The sequence below is a fragment of the Durio zibethinus genome, chromosome 2 (genome assembly GCF_047325235.1).
Source record: "Durio zibethinus cultivar Kanyao isolate XHJ-2024 chromosome 2, ASM4732523v1, whole genome shotgun sequence".
NCBI classification, from domain to species: domain Eukaryota; kingdom Viridiplantae; phylum Streptophyta; class Magnoliopsida; order Malvales; family Malvaceae; genus Durio; species Durio zibethinus.
This window is the reverse complement of record NC_143163.1, coordinates 13005835-13028271: the sequence shown is the minus strand read 5'-3', so window position 1 is coordinate 13028271 and position 22437 is coordinate 13005835.

Genomic DNA, 22437 nt, shown 5'->3' with positions numbered 1-22437 from the left:
TTTGTATTTATAAGCTAACCTCATATAAGTAATGATTTCAACAACTAATAATTCATCCATTTCACAAAATTCTTTCACCTCATCCACACCAATGAAAGAAAATAATTATTTATCAAATAAGTCTTCCTGAGACTCAATGGATATGAAGTTCTCATCGGTACAATTCTCCAACTAATATTTTGTTAACTCATCCATGAAAGCCTAGGCAAAGGTCAGACTTTGAGTCTGTACATCCTCTTACAATATTTAATGAAATATAAGTATTAAAACCAAATCAATCAATATAATAAACAAATTAATATTCAAATTATAAACAATATCATACTTCTTGGGTGGTAACGAATGATAGGATGGCTTCCTTACTTGCAACGAAAGCTTCTAGTACGGGGACGATGCTATCAGGCTGGGGTACTAGCATAACCTGCTGCATTGCTGCCAACATGGACTCCAAAGCAATGAGTCTTTGCTATTGGTCATTGAGGTGTTACTCCTGGTCATTAATTAGTTGCTGTTGTTACTCAATTATTGCTTCATATTGTGCATTTATCATTCGTGGGATTTTTGGTTGTTTACCAAAATACGTTGATGGCAAGACAAATTTACTAACCCTACGAACCTGTCTAGGCCTTTTTTAGCATTTAATGCTAAAGATAAAGGATCTTCGCCATACTGGGTTGTCAGTTCACCAGATTTTATTTTAGCAACATAATCATCTTAAAAGATAATAATAAACGGGGCTGCTAGAACAAATCTACACAAGCTAGTATACACTCATGCATACAACCACAATGCCAATCATACATTATATTAAAAAAGCAATTATACATATAATCTTTTTTGTCATTTCCTCGGTTGCTTCATCTGCGAAGGATCCATCCTTCCGTAGATGTCCTTGTTTCCCAACATCCCATATGGAAACTTCTGTGTTTGAGCTCACCGATTCCTATTAAATTATCGTAAAAAAAGAATCAGAATGTATGAAATGAATGTTCATAAATATTCATTACTGAGTATAAAACAACTGTGTGAATACATACAAGCTCATACTTCACAGTTGCATATCCTTTTCTTGCTGTCCAATGTTGATTTTTTTGTTTGGCCCAAATGTCCCAATGTTGTTCTTTGATTTTTTACAAAATCAAGAAATTACATCAATCACATATAAAGATCAAAGGCTATTTTGCATAAAGACTTATAAACTTGGACTAATTTGGTAATGGGTTTGCATATCGAGAAATCTTTTGAAAGTTGATGTTGAACAAAATTTATCCAATCTTCAACACTTATGACATCTACATATGCCACAGGTGGAATAGCCAAAACATCACCTTCACCAGTTAGCGATAAAATATATTGGGTTGTTAATCTACTTTTAAAGTCTTTGAAAGCTTTCCCAGCAGATTACAACACAATCTTTTTACACTCAATTGGGACGTTGAACCGTTCCTAAATAAGTTAACACAAATAGTATCAACACATTAAATTTCAATTAAAGGATCATATAACAAATTTTACGAAATAGTTGAATAAACATACCACAACTGATTGTCATATCTCATCTTTTAGATCATCAGGAACTCCTCGCCAATCAGTGTACGTAATTGAAATCCTCTGACAGACGATGGCTCTAATATGAGTAGCCATCTTGGCAGCTCTTTTTGACACAAACTGCCTACTTTGATTAAAGTCAACATGAATTTTTGTGTCGGTCACTTTGATTTGTTTTTTTTAACCTATTCCCTTTCTTTTTTGGCCTACACTTTTTTCTTCTGCATGTTCATTAGAAGGAGAATGATGTTGTTCGAAGTCCATATTACCTGCAATATTGATCATAATTATACGAATTACACAATATGACCCTCTAAATTGATCATTGTACTTAATTTAATACAACCAATACCATACTATGTACAGAAACAACATTTAGCACACCATTCAGCAATGTGCTCATACACACCCTTCAGCAAACCACTCATAAACACCATTCAGTCCTCATTCAAACCCATTCAGCAAAACAATATTAGACAACAAGGTTCAGCAAATCATTCGATATGAAATATTATTCAGACCCCCAATATCATACAATACCATTCAGTAATACAATATCAGTCAACAAGGTTCAGCAAATCACAATATTTAATACGTACTACATAGAAACAACATACTTGCAACATGAACAGAATCTTAGATGATTATGCTGACGGTGATGTTAATGAAAATATATAAATGCATATGTCAATATTAAAAAACTAAAAAAACAAAATTCGACTATTGAAGGCGTAAATAATATAGTAAACTAAAAAAAAAAGACTTATCGGTTAAATAGAGGTTCGTAGCAGTGATTTGTGGAAAGTCAGTGGCAAAGAATGGGAGAAAGAAAGCAATGGTCTGCTAGAAAAGTGTTTAAGGGTTTGGTTTGTTTGGTTGAATAACACAGCTTTTAGTTGTTATGTGTACCAGGCCTTTGCAAATTCCTATGTTCAAGGTAGGGAAATGAATATAAAATTAATTATTAAAGGCATTTCCATGAAACAACGCCTTCAATAATCACCTGAAAATTTTATTGGAGATTATTGAATACATTTTTTACAAAAAAGATGCCTTTAAAAACGCCTTTAATTATAAGCCTTTAAAATTGTCCAACCAACTTATTAAAAGCGTTTTTTTATAAAAAATACCTTTTATAATTCTTAAAAATTATAAAATGCTTTTTCAGTAAAAAACCACCTTCAATAATTATGGATTTCCAAAGCTTATAACAATTTTAATGAAAGCAGTTTATAATAAAAGACGCCTTTAATAATCCGTAAAAAATTTTTGAAGAAAATTATTGAAGGCATTGTTTTCTGCAACCGTCTTCAGTTATTATGTACAAACTGTGATAAAAATTATTAAAGACATCTTTTTTGGATGTACGCCTTCAATAACAGTGTTAAAATTTGTGTAGCGATATATAAAAGGCATTTTACAGTAGAAAACGTATTTAATAATTTTTAAAATATTTAGTGGGAAAAATTTGAAGGTGTCTATTATTAACAAACGCCTTCAATAATGGATTACTAAGTTTAAAGGTATATTGAAGGCACTTTTTCTAATAAACGCCTTCCATTACCATCGTGGTATATTGAAGGCGGTTTATAATAAAAGATATCTTTAATAATCCGCGAAAATTTTTTGAGGAAAATTATTGAAGGCGTTGTTTTCTGCAACCACCTTCAGTTATTATCTACAAACTATTATATGAATTATTAAAGGCGTCTTTCTTGGATGTATGCCTTCAATAACAGTATTAAAATTTGTGTGGCAGTATATAGAAGGTATTTTGCAGTAGAAGACGTCTTTAATAATTCTCAAAATATGTAGTGAAAAAATTTTGAAGGCGTCTGTTATTAACAAACGCCTTCAGTAATAGATTATTAAGTTTATAGGTATATTGAAGGCACCTTTTCTAATAACTGCCTTTCATTACCATCGTGGTATATTGAAGGAGGTTTATAATAAAAGATACCTTTAAAAATCCACGAAATTTTTTTGAGAAAAATTATTGAAGGTGTTGTTTTCTGCAACCACCTTTAGTTATTATCTACAAATTATGATAAGAATTATTAAAGGCGTCTATCTTAAATATACGCCTTCGATAACAGTGTTAAAATTTATATGGCGATATATAGAAGGCATTGGACAGTAGAAGACACCTTTAGTAATTAGCAAAATATTTAGTGAGAAAATTTTGAAAGCGTCTATTATTAACAAATGCCTTCAGTAATGGATTACTAAGTTTAAAGGTATATTGAAGGCATCTTTTTCTAATAAACGCCTTCCATTACCATCTTGGTATATTGAAAGTAGTTTATAATAAAAGACGCCTTTAAAAATTCACGAAAAGTTTTTGAGGAAAATTATTGAAGGCGTTGTTTTCTGCAACCACCTTCAGTTATTATCTACAAACTATGATAGAAATTATTAAAGGCATCTATCTTAAATATACACCTTCAATAACAGTGTTAGAATTTGTGTGACGGTATATAGAAGGCATTTGACAATAGAAGACGCCTTTAATAATTCTCAAAATATTTAGTGAGAAAATTTTGAAGGCGTCTATTATTAACAAACGCCTTCACTAATGGATTACTAAGTTTAAAGGTATATTGAAAGTGCATTTTCTAATAAACGACTTTCATTACTATCGTAGTATATTGAAGGCGTATCATAATAAAAGACATCTTTAATAATGATATCAAATAATTATATTATTAAAATAATTATAAAAGACATCAGTATATGTCTTTTTTATTTAAATCATATCAAATAATTATATTATTCAAAAAATCAATTATTTATTAAATATCACATATATGAATATATTAAAATAAATATTTATCATTTAATTATCGTGTAATAATTTATTAACTTTTTATAATAATATAATTATTATATGTTAATATAAAATAACAGTTTCATATAATCTTTTCTTTCAAGTGTGATTGTCTGCATTATTACCGACATCAATTCCACCTTGCTAAGGGGTGAACGTTCATCTCTTTAATAATGAAAGCTGGGCCGCTTAGCATTTAGCAATTGTGATTAACGTTTATCCATTAATTGGCATGTGGTTTTATGAGTGATTAAAAGAAAAGAAAAGTGAGAAACAAAACAAACATTGGTTTCTTATCTGTACCATTATCGATAAAACAATTAATAATCTCTTGCTAAAGTCTACAAATCACATTTATTTGCCGAAACATTTTTTATGCTAGGTTCTATCCTTTTATCTTGGATCTTATCAGCATGATTCTCTAGGATTTGTTTTTTTTGGGTGAAGTTATGTAATAGCTTTTTTAATCCAATAAGCTAGTGCCCTTCAATGTCATCCAAAGAGGATTACTGATCACAACCTTCCAGCTAGAATTAATAAACAATGACGCCCTTTTTTTTTTCTTTTTTTATTTTCGCTTTGCTTGGATTGGTATCAATTTCTTCGTTCAAGTGGCCATAAAGTGCCAAAACATTCTTAGTCGACAAAAAGAAAGACTTAAAAAGTCTTCCTAAGTAAACATTAATTTGAGAGCAAGAACTTGGAGAGATCATATAATCTAGTAACACTTAGTGAGCTGCGCAGAACTTATCTTGACAAGATTCTTAAACCATCTTTATAGTTTTATAATAATATATTGGTTAATTTATGCACCTTAATTATTAGAGAGCAAGTTCAGTGAAGAAAAAAAATGTGAGCAAGTCATTATTAACCAATTGAAATCACTGCAGATCGTTTCAAACAAAAATTATTAATCTCATCTGAGTGCTAATGGAGCACTCACCTGTAGCTGGATTATAAGATTTGCCTATTTTTATTACATAAAAAATTGAAATCTAAATCATAAGAAAGGATGGTAAATTTTAGAATTTGAATCCCAAACTTATAGTATTAGATATTAACTTTAAAGATAATTACATCAACCAATTGAATTAAATTCCGGATTCAAAATTTGCTTATTCTATCTTTATATACAACTTCATCAAGTTGTCTATATATATATATATATATATATATATGTAAATTTTCAGTTAAGCAAAAGTAATTAATTAGTTACATGTTATATGTTATATCCGTATAATGTATCTATTGATTTATTTATTTGGATTGGTGAAAATAAATTAAAAGAAATTAAGTAGTAAAAATTGACCTCTCACTAAAAGGAATCTAATTTTAAAACAAATTTGATTAGGCAAAAAGCAAGCTATAAAACAGTAATTGAACCAACCAATAGTTTAAGGATCAAAATTATAATTCTCAGGTGTCCTTGTCAAGAGAAGTCCAACAAAAGAAAAGACCTGCTGTCTTAGATCACTAAGGATAAAAATTAACTCAGACCAATTTAATTTGTTGTGACATAAATTAGAGAGTTGAATTAAACCTTTCAGAGAAAGAACTACATGCTCAAAGTTGTTCTTCACTCTTGTTTTAAATGCATCAGACAAAACTTTTAACCACGAATATATATATATATATATATATTTATTTATTTATTTATTTATTAAAGCGAAGTTATCAACTCATCTTCATTTCCATTTGTGGCTTCCTTTTCTTTTCAATTGTATAATCGAGATCAAGTAACAATAAAAATAGTTATTCCGGAAGAGATGCACATTTTTTTATCAAACATTTTGCTCATTTAATTTACTAGGCAATATTAAATATCACCAGTCTATTCCTATGATCAGCAGGAGCAGTTTAAGCTATCCCTTTTAAGGTATTTGTCAATCCAATTCAGCATTATAGCTACATATACCGGCCACAATGACAACACCATTGAGCTTAATTTGTCCTCTTTTGTTTCCCTTTATACCAGTACGTACATGCACCATCCACCCTTGGTAACTCCCTCAAAATTTTCTTTTATATATTTGAAACAATCAAGAATCAAATTTTAACATTTTATCAACAGATAATTTAATTGTTAATGTAAAATAGGAGCAACTTGATTTAATTGTTTTCAAAATAGTAATTAAAGAAACGAAGAGAGCAAAAGGATGGAAAGAGAAGGAAAAATACAAAGAATTAAAATTATTTAATCTCATGCATAGTCATAGAGCATGATTAGTGTCTAAAAAAAATCGTAATGAAAAATCAATATGGTGACCAATCAAGGATTGCTTTAGTACATGAATAATCTGATTAATTAAAATCCAGATATTTTGTTTGCAGCGAATAGAGATGTATAAATGTGGGTGTTAGAATATTGTCGTTGTTTCTTATCTTTGTAATGATGTTTTTCAGGACATATGTGTCCCTGGAAGTCGAGAACAAAGTAACCAAAGAAAAAGGGGCTATTCGTCCAACGACGATATTTCGAATGTCTTAGTCAATTTTGAGTATCAGTTTTTGTCTAAGACATGCTGGCTGAATTATAATTTATATATAGCAAGTTGCGAGGGTGCATAATTGAGTACATACATTTCCTAGCAAGTATTTTGTTGTCGTGCTTTATTGATGAAGAAATGTAAGCATCTCAAAAGGAATTGATGACACTCCTATATTTCATTCCAACAATTTAATCACAATGAGATGCTGGCAAAATGTTAATAGAGGAATATCGTACAACTAAGGTCCCATTTGATATTCACCTCCACTATGGTGTTGATTTATTCTCATCGCATCGAAGTTATGTCTGGTGCCAAAATGACGCCGGCATTCTGGTGCAGTGAGAATAATCCTCATCCCATGCTAGAGCCATTCACCGAACGAGGATTCTATCGAACTTGAGTTTTAGTTTCTTGTTGAAAATAAAAGAGAAAAAAAAAATTAGTACATAGAATGGGTATAACTTATAAGGAAAGGGATTCTTTTAAGAGCTCTTTAATCACTAGATAATGAGTTGAAAATAATAAAAGCTTGACAATATTAAAAGTTACAACAAAATCAAGTGTTTTGGAAAATGCTTTGTGGTTATGAAAATTTTGAAAGTGACATTATAGAAACATAATTGCAATAATTGCATGCTTGTACTAAAAAAAATTGTAAATGAAACTACAAAAAAAAAAATTGTGTTGTGAAATGCTCTCAAAATTTAATGCCTTTGAAGTTCAATTTTGTTATATATTATTTTCTATTGTCAATGTCAAACAATTTTATAAATAACTCAATCTAAATAAAATAGCATCAATCTTGAATTATAGCTTAAAAAAATTAAGGTAAATTACATTTTAATTTTAGTCACTCAACTTTAGGTTTTTTTTATTTTGGTCATCTAATTATAAAATGTAATGATTTTGTCATTAACGTACAAAATTGTTTTCTATCCGATCATTAGAAACTATCAGCATGTTGATGTGGTATTATCATATCATCTTTCAGTTGTCACATGATATTTTATACCATTTGAAATGTCACGTGACATTATCTATATTATATTATAAAATCTGAAAAAAAAATAAATTTTGGAAATTAAAAAAATGATAAATTACACTTTTAGTCTCTCAAATTTTTGAGAGTTTCTACTCTGATCATCCAACTTTAAAAATTTTACAATTTAATCACAAATATTTGTGAAATTTATTACAATTTGGTTATTGTCAATGTTTCATTGTCAACATAAGTTTATAACGATTAGATCACCTTGGCTTGTGACATTTAATATAATAAATTATTTTATTAGTTCTATCATCTATATTGAAATATCTTAAAATAATACTCAAATAAGCCTTCAAATTTTATAAAAAATAAAAATAAGCATGCAATATTTTTATTGCATGGAATTAAAACTATGAATTTTTATTTTATTGTATTGTAATTATCTATACCCTTTAAATTTCAAAAAATGGATGAATAAATCCAATTGCCAAAATGTTTAAAATAACATTACTTCAAATACTTGTCATTCAACTCATCCAAATAAATTCAAATAAGTTTTTTTTTTTTAGAGATTACATCATACAAATAAGAAAAGTTAGATGAAGCGTGAAATAGTTCATAATGTTAAGAATCTAATCATAATAAAAATTCTTAATATTAATTTCATGCAGTAATATGTTAAAGAAAATATAGATAATAAAAAATAATATAATTTATCATAATAAATTTTACAAATGTTTTGGTGATTAAAGCGTTTTATAGTCATGTTGACAATGAGACATTAACAATGGAGACCAAAATAACAATAATTTCCTAAATGTTGATTACCAAATTATGAAATCTTCAAAGTTAGATGACTAAAATAAAAGCTCTTGAAAAGTTAAATGACTTAAAATGTAATTTATCTTTTCTTTAAAATTTTAAAATTTATTTTTTATTTAAAATTATAATGCCACATGATATATCAAATGACATGGCAAGGCCACATGGTGATTGGCAGATGATGTGGCCATACTTTAGGGTGACCGTAAGAGGAGTGGGAGGCCCCAAGTTTTGGAAATCTTTATATTGTGTATATTTATATTTTTTAGCCAAGATATATATTTATATTAAATAAATTTAAATTGCCCCCTTAAAAATGTTAATATTATTTATTATGGTTTCATAAATTAATTTTGTGCATTGTAATTTCAAATGGGTTAAAATAACATTACTTTTTGTTTATTTATTATAATCGCTAATCACATAACCATTTTTCTATCTATTGTACCTATTAATCATTATTTAGAAATCTTTAAAATCAAGAGTTTTGTTATAAATTTTAAATAACAATCATGTTATTTTAATAAAAACCAAATTAACTCTTTAAGTTTATCAATGATACTAAGCCTATGTTTGGATTGAAATTAGCAAAGGAAAGGAAAAGAATGGAAAAAAAGAGAGGAAAATAGAGGTTTTTCAAAGAAAAGAAATGATACTTCATTCTCTTGTTTGATACCTAAAATAAGCAAAAGAAGGTATTGATCACAACCTTTATTTGGTTAAGTTGTAAAAAGGAAAAAAGATATTATATTATATTGCTCCAATTATACCCTTTTAAAATAAAATATTTTCTATCATGTGAATAATCTTGATATTAATTATTTTAAATAATTTTGAAAGTTAATAAAAATAATTTCAATTAAAGAGAATATTATTAATAATTAATTCATAAATATGTTCGGAATTATCTTTATACTACAATATGTTTCTTTTTCAAAATTAATCTATAAATGAGAAAAAAAATATTAATAATAAATTTTTTTTTTTTCAAAATTAATCCATAAAATGTTGTAGGTGAATAATAAACTATCCTTAATCTAATCATAGCCTAAGTATCAACCAAGTATTAAATTTTTTTTTTGTCAAAAATTGAATCTTGTTCATTGAAACTAAAACACAATACTCAATTAATAGACCATTAATTGTTGATGTTTTTCATTTTCTTTTTAGCTAATCACAAATTTCCCTTGCATATCATATTTCACTTTTAATTACTCTAAATCTTTATCTCATGTTGTCTTATAATATTTTTCAACATAAAAATCATATTAGAATCATTTTAAAATGTTAAAAAATAACATAAATTTGTAATCTCAAAATTTTTAACTTCATTTTTTAAAAGTATATCTATTTTTCTTGCTCGGATAAAAAATATTTTTTTAACTCCGATGCTTATAAAAAATATTGATTTGTTATTTTTTATTTCAAGTTTAAATTGTTAAAAGAATCCAGAAAGATACAATTAATTTAAAAGTTATGTTATTCTTTTAACGTTTAATGTTATCATTGCAATATTTTTACAATTTTATAAACTTGTTATTTTTTTATTAATATACTTTTTGCACATTTATATATTTTTATATTAATAAATATCATAAAATATGTTATGGGAAAAAAAGTTAAAGTATAATACTAATTGGCCCCCTCAAAATCAAATATCAAGATCCGTTACTAGCAATATCATTGATAACTCTATAAAATATAGTTATTTTCAATACTTCAATGAGTTAATTTTGTTTAGTTTTTAGTAAAATAAGTTTTTTTTTTGTAACTCTTACTATGCTTAATTTGCCTTTACATAGGAAATCTTGAAAAAAAATTTGAATCTTGATGAATCTTTAAAAATCTTGAAGATTTTTTTATCAATAGTGATAGGTTCTTGATACATTTGGAGGATTCTTCAATGGTTCTTGGTATGTATTTGATAAATCTTGAAATTCTTGAAAATTCTTGAAAATTCTTGAAAATGAAGTGTTGAAATTATTGAAGATAAGTGTCGTTGAACCTTAAGACTTTTAAATTGATCGAATCTTGATGAAAAATTAGTAAAATTCATGCAAAAATTAAGAAAAAGCGGTTCAGCCATATTATGGATAGAATTGAAAATTTCAAGGTTTGAATGTAAGTTCATGGTATTCTATGTAGGTGTAAATGCATGGAATTTTTATAAGATGACATGGCAGTAATTTTAAATCTCTTTGGTAAAAAAAGATGACTGATGCTTATATGGCATGATGACTTGGCAAGGGATTTTAAAATCTGTCTAATTAGAAAAGTCTAAATAGGCAAAACCAAGTAAAAGAAGGAATTCCTACTTTGACTTGGTATTTATTTAATCCTATTGTCATAACGTATAAGTTCGTAAACTTATCACCAGACATAACTTTAAGAGTCGCCATCAACATTTTTTGTTTAAGTACGATTGGCCACCTAATTGAATTTGTCCCATTTTTAAAAAGAAATTTTAGTTTGACTTAGGTTCCTTAAAAAGTAGATTCTAGTCTACAAAACCAGGCAAGGATGACAAGTATGATTATATACAAGAAAGGTTATAACACCTCAGCAATACCTTTCCAAAGGATGATATCAATTGATTTTTTATTATCCAAAATCATAAAAATCTTACAAAGTAATTAATTATTAGAAATTATTCTAAAAATGATTCCAATATGTTGGTAACAATTTAACAATATTATCTCATCTTAGGAGTATTCAAGGAGACTATTTATCATGCTTGATTAGGATTTGTTGTCGGATTTATTTAATGTTATAAAAATTTATCATAAATATTTATGGGAATATTTGATAGTGAAACATTTTCTCTAAATTCTACAATACATTGATTAAATTTAGAAAGAATTCTTGACCTAAAAATTTACATAGACATTGCTATTTGCAACGTTCTAATAATTCCATCATTGGAATATTCAAAATTAATTTTTATGAGATAATGAAAACATATGATGAATTACCATTATTTGCTTATTCATTTAAAGCTAAAAAATCTTCCAATATGTTGGTAAGAGTTTATCCAAAAAAAATTCTCCAATATGTTGCTAAGATTTTATCCAAAAAAAATTCTCCAATATGTTGGTAGAAATTTATAAAATTTATTTTTTCAAAATTTTTTTAAACTAATAAAATTTTCAAATATGTTAATAAAATCTTATTTTAGACTTTTAAAATCACAAATAAACCTTCCAATATGTTGGTAAGGTCTTATTTTTTAAAATTTATTTTTTCCAAAATTATTCTCTTAAATTTCAACAAAACATTCCAATACATTGGTAAGGTTTTATTTTAAAATTTATTTTTCAAATTTATTTTTTTACTATAGAAACTTCTAATATGTTAAGATTTTATTATACAATGAATTTTCAAAGATTAAATTTCAAGGCAATATGAAATCTTCCAATAATTTGGTAAGATTTTGTCTCAAAATTAATTTTCAAAAATTTTGAAATCATTGAAATTCTTCAATATGTTAGTTGGATTGATTCCAAAATTAATTTCAAAACAAATAAAAAATCATCAATTTAAACAAATAAAGAATAAAAAAAAATAAACTAATAAAAATACATATGTACTCCAAATAAATAAATAAATAAATAAGATTAAATAAAATAAATTTACCAAATCTTGAGTTAAAACCCAAACCAAAAGAAGTCCAAAAGCCTATTTGGGCTAAGTAAATTAGGTCTTGAATAACTGAGTCCATTAGGTTCAAGTCTAGGTTTGCTAAACTGATTAGGTCTACAATGTGCTTATTGTTTGTGGGTTTGTTGGAGCGGTTTCAAGTTGAGTTATGCTAGTTGACAAAACCTAACTTTTTCTAAAAGCAACATAGTTTTGGTATTTGTATAAAGCTTATCCTTTTTTTTTTTTCATTTTTTCTTCGTTTTTATTCTCTCTTTACCTAAAAATTCTCTCTTCCACCCTCTACAAAATCAAGAGAAATGGTCGAAAACTTCAAACTCCCTAGAAATAGGCTATTCACTACCATCTATACCATCACTGGCCACCGTCAACCAACCACCATTTTGCTCCAAATTTCCCCTAAAAGCTCACCTTGATTCCATCTTTCTTGTGATCCAATTGGTTTTTACAAAAAGTCACTTAATTTGTATAGATCTGATATAAAAAAGTTACAATTTTCTTCTTCTTCTTTGCTACTTCAATGGTGATCTCCTTACAGTACATGGTTCTTTTTCTTATTGTGTTAGATCTCCCAAAAACTCACCTCTTGTTTCTATTATTATCACTATTATCAACGTTGTCTCAATCATCATCGCCATAAGTATTGTGGGTCAGTGCCACCCATCACCTTGTTTTTCTTTCTTTTTCTTTTATCCAAAAATCCTAAAAAAATCTCATAACCAAAAGCATGTATTTCCTCATTATTTGTTGCTCTTTGTATCTTTCTTGATAGCTTTTACTAAATAAATTATGTTTGTTGTTGTGTATTATGGTGTGTTGTTGGCTTTGTAGCTTTCAAGTAAGACTAGATGGGTTTGATAGTGGTATGGTATAGTGGTTGAGGCAGTAAAGGATTATTATGGTGTTTTTTTCTATTGCTTGCCCTGTATATGGGTTTACATTTCCATTTTTTGGGTTTTCGATTACGCTTATATATTTTCTTGCTTTTGGAAATTCATCTTTTGCTGGAATTATGCCTACTATATGCAATTTGTTATTGATTAGGTGGTTTAGATAGAGGACAATGGAAAGTAGTGTGCGTTTCGATAGTTGTTGAGTTTAGAGATTGGTTTTTCTCTTAAAGTTCTTGTGATTTGTTCTAAGTAATTCAACTTTTAGATTTTAACTAGAAATTTTGCATATGATTTTTCCTTTCATTTGTGCGTGCTTGAATAGAGAATGTTTACTAAAATTGATTCTATCTTCTTTCTTTGTAGGTTAGCTTGTGAAGTGGTATAGGATAATCAATGGTCGACTAGACAAAGATGATTGAGATCACAGCTCTAGCAATAATGGTGGGATGAATATGATGGTAATGGTAGATGGGTGATGTTGTGTAATAGTAGGGGATTGGTGATGATATGTGGTAGTTTTGTGTTGATTGTAGTTGTTTCTAAGGCAACATAGGAGGTTATTGTCAATGAAAAGTTCTGAAAGTGTGTTCCTAATTATGGCTAAAATTGTGGTGTTGTTGGATTGCAATAGTGGTAGTGATTGGAATAATAGTGATAGAGGTAGCTGGCAATTGTATAAGGATGGTAGTTTTGCCTTTGTGTTTTCTATGTTACTAGCTTGGGCCTTTTATGACTATTGCTAATTGTCACCTCCTTGTTGTTGTCTCCCTTTCTATTTGTACTTTGATGAATTTTATAAGGAATTAGTCCCAATTAAACAAGGATTCTACATCGAAGATGACTTTGGTTCATGAAAGTTTTGGCTCAATCTAATCCCTTCATAATTCAATCTTAGAAAATTTAATCTTCAAAAACAATTTCATCCAAATCATTATTGGTTTTTTTAGAAATAATTTAAGATGAATACAAAAATAAAATATCCAAATGATAAATAATAAAACAAAAAATATAAATTAAAATAAAAAAAATCAAATTCATTAAAGAAAAGAAAAAGAAATAATTAAATAAAAATAAAATAAAATGGACCTAATATAGACTAAGCTCAAATAATGAATTCAGGCCTAAAGCATTTGTGGCCTAAAGCCAAATAGCAACTTAAATCAAATGTGCCATTTGCTAAATTTAATGAATTCCAAAGTTTGAAAGATCCTTGACAACATGAGATATTTACAGTTGTCCTTTTTTGTGCACTTTTTGTGAAACAATAATTGTGCAAAGACTAAAAGATAATTATTACGTCTGGGCCTAATTTGCCTAAAAACAAACCAAGAAAGATTTAAGGTCCTTCTAAATAAAGGCAAACCACTTTGATAAATTTAAAGATTGAAACCATGACCTGGACTAAGTCGAAGTCTGAAAATGAAATGACTTTGAACGAACCAAGCTTTAAAATGAAATGATCTAGACTAAACAAAAGTCTAAAATAAAATGACCTGTATTGAACTAAAGCTAAAAAATAAAATGACTTAAACTAAGCTAAAGTCAAAAAGTAAAATGACTTGGATTAAACCAAAGTTGAAAAATAAGATTACTTGGACTGAGCCAAAAAAAAAAATGAAATGATTTAAATCAAGGCAAATTCTAAAAACATAATGACTTGGATTAAATTGAAGTATGAAAATGAAATGACTTAAACTAAGTCAAAGTGTGAAAAATGATATGACTTGGATCAAGCCAAAGTCAAAAAATGATATGACTTGGATTGAGCCAAAGTAAAAAAATAAAATGACTTGGATTGAATCAAAATGAAGGTGACTGGATTGAAAGAAGATTGATAATGAAGGTGACTAGACTAAACCAAGGTAAAAAATGAAAGTGACCAAATTAAGTCAAGGTCAAAAATGAAAGTGATGAGCCAAAGTAAAAATAAAGGTGATCAAACTGAACTAAGGTCGAAAATGAAGGTAATCAAACCAAACTAAGGTCAAAAAGTGATATGATTTAGTTTAAGCCTAAGTCAAAATATGAAATCAAAAGATCTTGAAAATAATACTCAAAGGTTTTAAAGATTATGCCTAGAAGTCTTAGAGATTATGCTTGGAGGTCTTACAAACCATTTCTCTTATTATTGAAAATGCTCATTTAAATCAAATGCTCCACAACTTTAAAATTTTGAAAAAAAGGTACTGATGGTTTTTAAAAATCATGCCTAGAGGTCTTATAGATCATGAATGAAGGTTTTTTAGGTTATGATAGAAAATCTTTGAGATTATGTTCGGAGGTTTTACAAATCATGCCCAAAGGTCTTAAAAATTATTAACATCTTTGAAAAATATTTTCTCATCTAATGGGCTAGCTAAACTAAGCTTAAAAATCTTCATCATGTGCTAGTTAAATTGGACTTAAAAATCTTCATTATGTGTTAATGAAACTAGGCTTAAAAGTCTCATTATATGCCAGTTAAGCTGGGCTTAAAATCTTATCTTTTTCAAAGATTTTCAATATTTCCTTCAAATATCTCTCATTTTTTTATTTATCTCAAAGCTTGCAAAAATGCAAATGCCATGTCCTAAAAATGATCTGAATGCAAATATCTTTCACCCAAGATGCAAATGCAAATGTTTATCTCACAAATGTAATTGCAAATACTTTTCAACAAAATGCAAATAGAAATATCTATCCAAATGACTCAGATTCAAATGTTATTCACCAAGATAAAAGACATGTTTTATTTCAAAACTACAAATGCAAATAATCCAAATAACGACTTAAATACTTGCTAAACAATGCAAATACATATTTAAACAATGATACAAGTGCAACAACTAAAATAACAATTTAGATACTCACTAAATGATACAAATGCATGATCCAAGTCATGATGCCAATGCAATATTCAAAACAATGATTCAAATGCTCACTAAACGGTGCATATGTATTTTTCTAACAATGATGCTAATGAAATATTAAAAGCAATGATTCAAATGTTCACTAAATGATGCAAAGGCATGTCCAAATCATAATTCAAATGCAATTATCAAGACAACACATTTTGTTTGCCTCAGAAATTAACTCTTGCCATATTTATCTAAAAATAATCTCGAATTTATTAAAATGCAACAATTCAGATTTGAATATTTTTTAAAACTTGAAAAAAATGACAACAATAATTACACCCAAATAATCAAAACAATCCCATTATGTTCTTCACTTTTTTCTTCAAAATATTCACCATAAGCAACAAAAGTTGCCCCACATAACTTTTTTTCCTTAAAAGAAAAAAGAAAGAAAAAACTTAATTTTCTACCTGTGATCAATTATCTTGAAATTGGTGATTACAACTTAGAATAAATGTGATGAATCACAATTCGATCTTTCTCGATGGATAAGATGGTTTGCCATATTGGGATCTTAGTTATCAAAAAAGACTTAACAACAGATAAGAAAAGAAAATCAATGCTTATTCTCAAGGTTCACAAATGATAGTTCCCTTTTAAAGCACAATTTATTTTAGCATTCTTTTAAGTTCATAATTTGTGGCATTTTAACAAATTTCAAGACCATCTATGGTAAGCTCAAAATTTTGGAATAGAAAAGAAAGAAGGAGACAAGGTCATAACATTTCAAAATGATATATTTCTCTTTAGATTTTTTAAAGGTCTCAAATGCTCATTTACTCATTCAAGTTCCTCTCCTACTAGGGCTTCTGATTCACTTTGGTGTCATACATGAATTGTTTTTAATGCTCTAGACTACCTTTTCATGTTTTCACCCTAGAGCCTTTTTTTTTTTCTTTTCTCTTTCTTTTCACTTTTTTTTTTTTGCAATTGATTGTTCCACCATGTATTCAATAACTTAAATTCATTTAAAATCAAATGACGATGATTATGATTTCCCACAGAAGAGTTTTCCAACTTAAATATCCACACCTAATCAAAATGAACTTTTAAAAAGATGTAACGTAGGCTAAGGTGTGGGGTTTTAAAAGAAATTATAACAAGCCTAAAAAATGTGTTTAAAGGTTATTAGACCAAGGATCATTCTTTTTTAAAGACATTTGTCCTTTCCACTTCTCAAGCATGTTTTTCACATTTTCATTTATTTTTCTTTTCTTTTTCCTTGCATGTTTCCATTTTGATAGAATCAGCTCAAAATTTTTATAACTCAGCTTACTTCAAACTTACCCCTTGACATGGGTATTCTTTCTTAGATATAAGATCAATAATTTTCTTAAAAAGATCATCATTTGCTCTTGCTCCCAATGTGAAAGGTGATCCTTGGTCTAGATTTAATTGGAAAGAAAAATTAATAGGCTAAAAAAGGATAATAAATGGATAATTTTTTATTTTCTGAAAGGAAAAAAATGAGAAATGGCCATTTAGCACATTAAATAGGATACTTCCATTAAAGAGCAATCCTTGGAGAAAATTTTTCTTTTGTAATCATTTGAATGTTTTACATGCATGATGTCACAATCAATTTTTTTTTCATTTTTTTTTCTATAACTCATGTTCAAAGTGCATAATCTCAATCTACTACCATGAATGATGAATGCAACAATCTTTATTTCTAAAGTCCACCCCATTTAGTAAAAAAAAAGAAGATGTTATGCCAATTAATGTGGTGATCAAGGATATTAAGAACAAGTAAATTTGGCATTTTTAGTAAATTTATCCCCTAATGTGGGTGAAGGACAACCTTGAAGGAAGGAATGAAAAGGGGAAAGAATGTTGAACAACTCAAGGTATTGAACAAAGACATCAAGAAAATATGGCCTTTTCGATAATCATGCCCAAAAAAAGATTAAAGTGTTTGAGTTTTGTAAAGGAACTTGGGCATAAAAGTGTTTCAAATAATCTTGACATTCATCAAATTATCAAAATCTAGAATTTTTTGAAGAATGCCTCATGTATTGGCTCACCAAAAATTTGTAAATTACCTAATCATTTTATCGATCATAGCCCTAATGAAGAATATCAACTTTGATATTCAATCATGGTTCAATGAAAATAAGGTGCTTAAATTCATGCCCCTATAGGAATTTAGGTTTTGAGTGATTTGGTTTCAACTGAATTGGAGCAAGACGTGATTAGTGAAATGAATAGGTATGTTCACTCTTGACAATAATCACCAATCTTCTAGAAATTGTTTTCAGAAAAGCTTTTTCTTTTTTTTTTTAAACGAACTTTTCTTTTTTACAATCATGGAAAGAAATCATGGCACCTTGTTGTAATACTTACACTAGAAAAAGAAAAAAGAAAAGAAGTTTCAATATTTAAAATCCTTTCTCACCAATTCATGGCACCTTGTCATAATTCTTAAACACTAAATGCTACTCATTTCAAACCAATAAATAAAAATTCATTTTCAATTAAACTATATACAAGACTAAAGACAACAAAGATTGCCCCAAATGAAACAATATAAATATAAAAATGTTTACATGGATAAAAAACTAATTTATAATTACATGTGTACAATACATAATGAGAAGTAAGAATTCATGCAATAATGCACATACAAAGATGTTTACATGAATTAAAAAATGTATGTACAAATACTATGTATAAATAACAAAATTAATTTTCAATTAAATTATGTACAAACCTAAAGGGAGCATAGATTACCCTTGATTGATAATTATGTATTCACATCTTTTTTACATAAACAAGTGAAATGAAAAAAAAAAAAATGCTTTGAATGAATATGTCTACATGGATAAAAAAATTCATATGTAATACTTGATGATATGGATATGAAACTAGATCATGTAATACAAGAAGACAATACGGTCTAACTAAAAATCTTACCTCTTTTTCGTTTTTTTTTTTTTAGCTAAAGAAAATTTTTTAACAAGAAAAATAAATATGAACAAATTGAAGTCGAAACATGTTCCTCAATATGTCTTAATCTTGGGTTAATTCCTAACAATGGGTGGATATGGTTCTAACCTAGGGTTGGCTCTGTATGGTTCACAATATGAAAGGTTAGATTGTTTGGCCAAACTAAAGTTTTCCAAATTATTCCCTACTATCGTCCATGATGGGCTAATAAGTCATTCCAATCCTCACCGATCATAAGCTAAAAACAAAAGAGTTTAATTTGGGTGGGATTATTTCACTAGCCCATGCAAAGGCATGAAACCTCATGAAAGTATAGGTACATTACTCTTTTGGAGGGATAGAGCCTAGGTATAGAGTTCATGTTATAAATAATGCATATGTCTGTGTGTGCAAAGAAGACCATTAAATGCTAATAAATTTAAAAATAAAAAAGAACTAAATAGAAAAAGAAAGAAAAAGTAAAGCCATTAAATTTGTTAATGCTTGGATAACATAGAATCTATTACTGGTCTAACTCTTGATAGTCTGTAACAAAGTCACCAAACTATCATAATGTACAAATCGATAAACTTATCGCTAGACACAACTTTAAGTGTTGCCATTAATATTTTCTTTTCAGTAAGATTGGCCACCTAACTAAATCTATCCCTTTTTAAAGAGAAATCCTAAACTTGACTCAGTTTCTTAAAAAGAGTAGATTCTATTCTACGAAAATAGATAAATTCTAAGAGTACGGTTACATGCAAGGAAGATTGTAGCACCCCTACAACTCCTATACAAATGATGCTATTAGTTGATTCCTTGTTATCCAAAGCCTTAAAAATATTTGTAACAATTTAAGAATTAACTATTAGAAATTAACTATTAGAATTATTAGAAATTATTCCAATATATTGGTAACAATTTAATAATATTCTTTCACATTATGAGTATTTAAGGAGACTATTTCTCATGTTTAAAAAAGCTTCACGTTGGATTCATTTAAATTTATAAAACTTTATTATAAATTTTTATGGGAATCTTTCAAATTAAAAAATTTTCTCTAAATGCTTAATATGTTGGTCAAAATTTAGAAAGAATTCCTCACCTAGAAATTTACACATAAATTGTTATTTGTAATGTTCTAGTAATTCCATTATTGGGAGATTCAAAATTAATTTTTATGTGATAAAAAAAAAAAAACATGATGAATTACCATTATTTGATTATTTATTTAAAACTAAAAAATTTTCCAATATATTGATAAGATTTTATCCAAGAATATCCTTTAATATGCTAGTAGGAATTTATAAAAATTGTCTTTTCAAAATTTTTTTAAACCAATAAAATTTTCAAATATATTGGTAAAATCTTATTTTAGATTTTTAAAATCATAAAACCTTCCAATATATTGATAAGACCTTATTTTTCAAATTTTATTGTTTCAAAATCATTTTCTTAAATGTTTGAATAAGTTGATAAGGTTTTACTTCAAAATTTATTTTTTCAAAATTGTTTTTTATTTTAAAATCTTCCAATATGTTGATAAGGTATGGCTTTAAAATGAATTTTCAAAAATTAAATTTCAAGGCATTATGAAGTCGTTTAATAGTTTGGTAGGATTTTGTACCAAAATTAATTTTAAAAAATTTATAAATAAGTGAAATCCTCTAATATGTTAGTTGGATTTATCCTAAAATTAATTTTCAAATCAAATAAAAAAAATCAATGATTTAAACAAATAAAAAACAAAAAAAATACATTTTTATCCAAATATATAAATAAAGATAGATATAATAAAATAAATTTACCAAATCTTAAGTTAAAACCCAAACCAAAATAACTCCAAAACCATATGTGGGCCAAGCATATTAGGTCTTGAATAACTAAGTCCATTGGGTTTAGGTCCGGGTTTGCTAAGTTGATAAGGTCTATAATGGGCTTATAAGTCGTAAGATTGTTGGAGTGATTCTATGTCAGGTTATGCAAGTTGTACAGAACCCAAGTCTTTCCCAAAATGGCTTAGTTTTGGTATTTATATAAAGCTTATCTTATTTCCATGTTTTTTTCATTTTTATTCCCTTTTCTTCCTTCTAAAAAATCAATAGTAATGGTCAGCAATTTTAGACTCCCTAGAAATTGACAATTCTTCACCATCTCTACCATCGCTACCTGCCATCAGTCAACTACTATTTCACTCCAAATTTCCACCAAAAGCTCACCTTGGCTCTTTACTTCCCATGATAGAACGATATCAAAGTTGTAGTTTTTTAAAGGAATTATTTATCAACATATAAACTAATAGCAATGAAATTTTAAAATTTTTAATTCTCTAAAGCTAAGACTAATCAACAAGATCATACAAACATAGCATATATGTGCTTTGCCCAAGGAGGTTACCTTTAATGTGGACTATGATTTGTTCCAAGTTAGTGATAACGCAAATTCTCTTACAAGCCAAAAGCTGTCCAAATGTGCAACTTCTAATGGTGATCAACACAAACTTTTGTGAAAGAATCTTCTCTAAGGATGGGAGGAACAAAGCCAATACTTTAGCTAGTGAGTATTTGAAAAGCCCTCTTTTCTTGTATCTTAATTTTTTTTTTTTTAAGTTACTCTTAGCTTATTTTTGTGTCTAGCTTGTAGCAAAAGGGGTGGCTTATATTCCTTTTATAGAAGAGGGTTTAGCCAGCATAGGGTGTGCATAAGTTGCATAATGCCCAATTAGCCTTTTATGCTAATTGAATGTACATAACTAGTAAACATTATGTCTTTTATTTATTTCCTTTATTTTTGGGTCTAACCCAAACCAAATTACGTCCAATTAAAATTTTTTCAATTTTAATCTTTCACAATTATCCTATTGTGTGTGACCCATTAGGTTCCTTAGCATGTTAGCATGTTGGCAACAAGTATAAGCATTGTAATCCTTTATATTTAGCTAAAATGAATCAAAATTTTTGACTTCATCACTAATTCTCTAATTAGCCAATCTTATGTTTATAGGTCATGATCAATGCTAACTACATTGTCATTACCTTCAATTGCTAAAAAAAATCAATATGGCTTCATAACCTATCTGTGCATGGCCTTAATGTATAATTAATATTCTTTCATCACTAAGCATCTCAGCTTAAACTTCGAGTATGGCTTAGTGTCTACTCAATCTTGTTCAACCATGTTAAGTCTTTTTCTTGACATTAACTTACAAACAAGCATTAGAATAATTCTAAACTCTTATTTCACTTTGATAAAAAAATTTTAAAGTTAATTCAATGAAGACTAATTGAGATACTCTTTTGATCACGTAAGGTGATAAATCCCATCTTGATTATTTCATGCATCTTCATAGGCCTCATGTTATACCCAACAATACTCAATTGAAGTAATC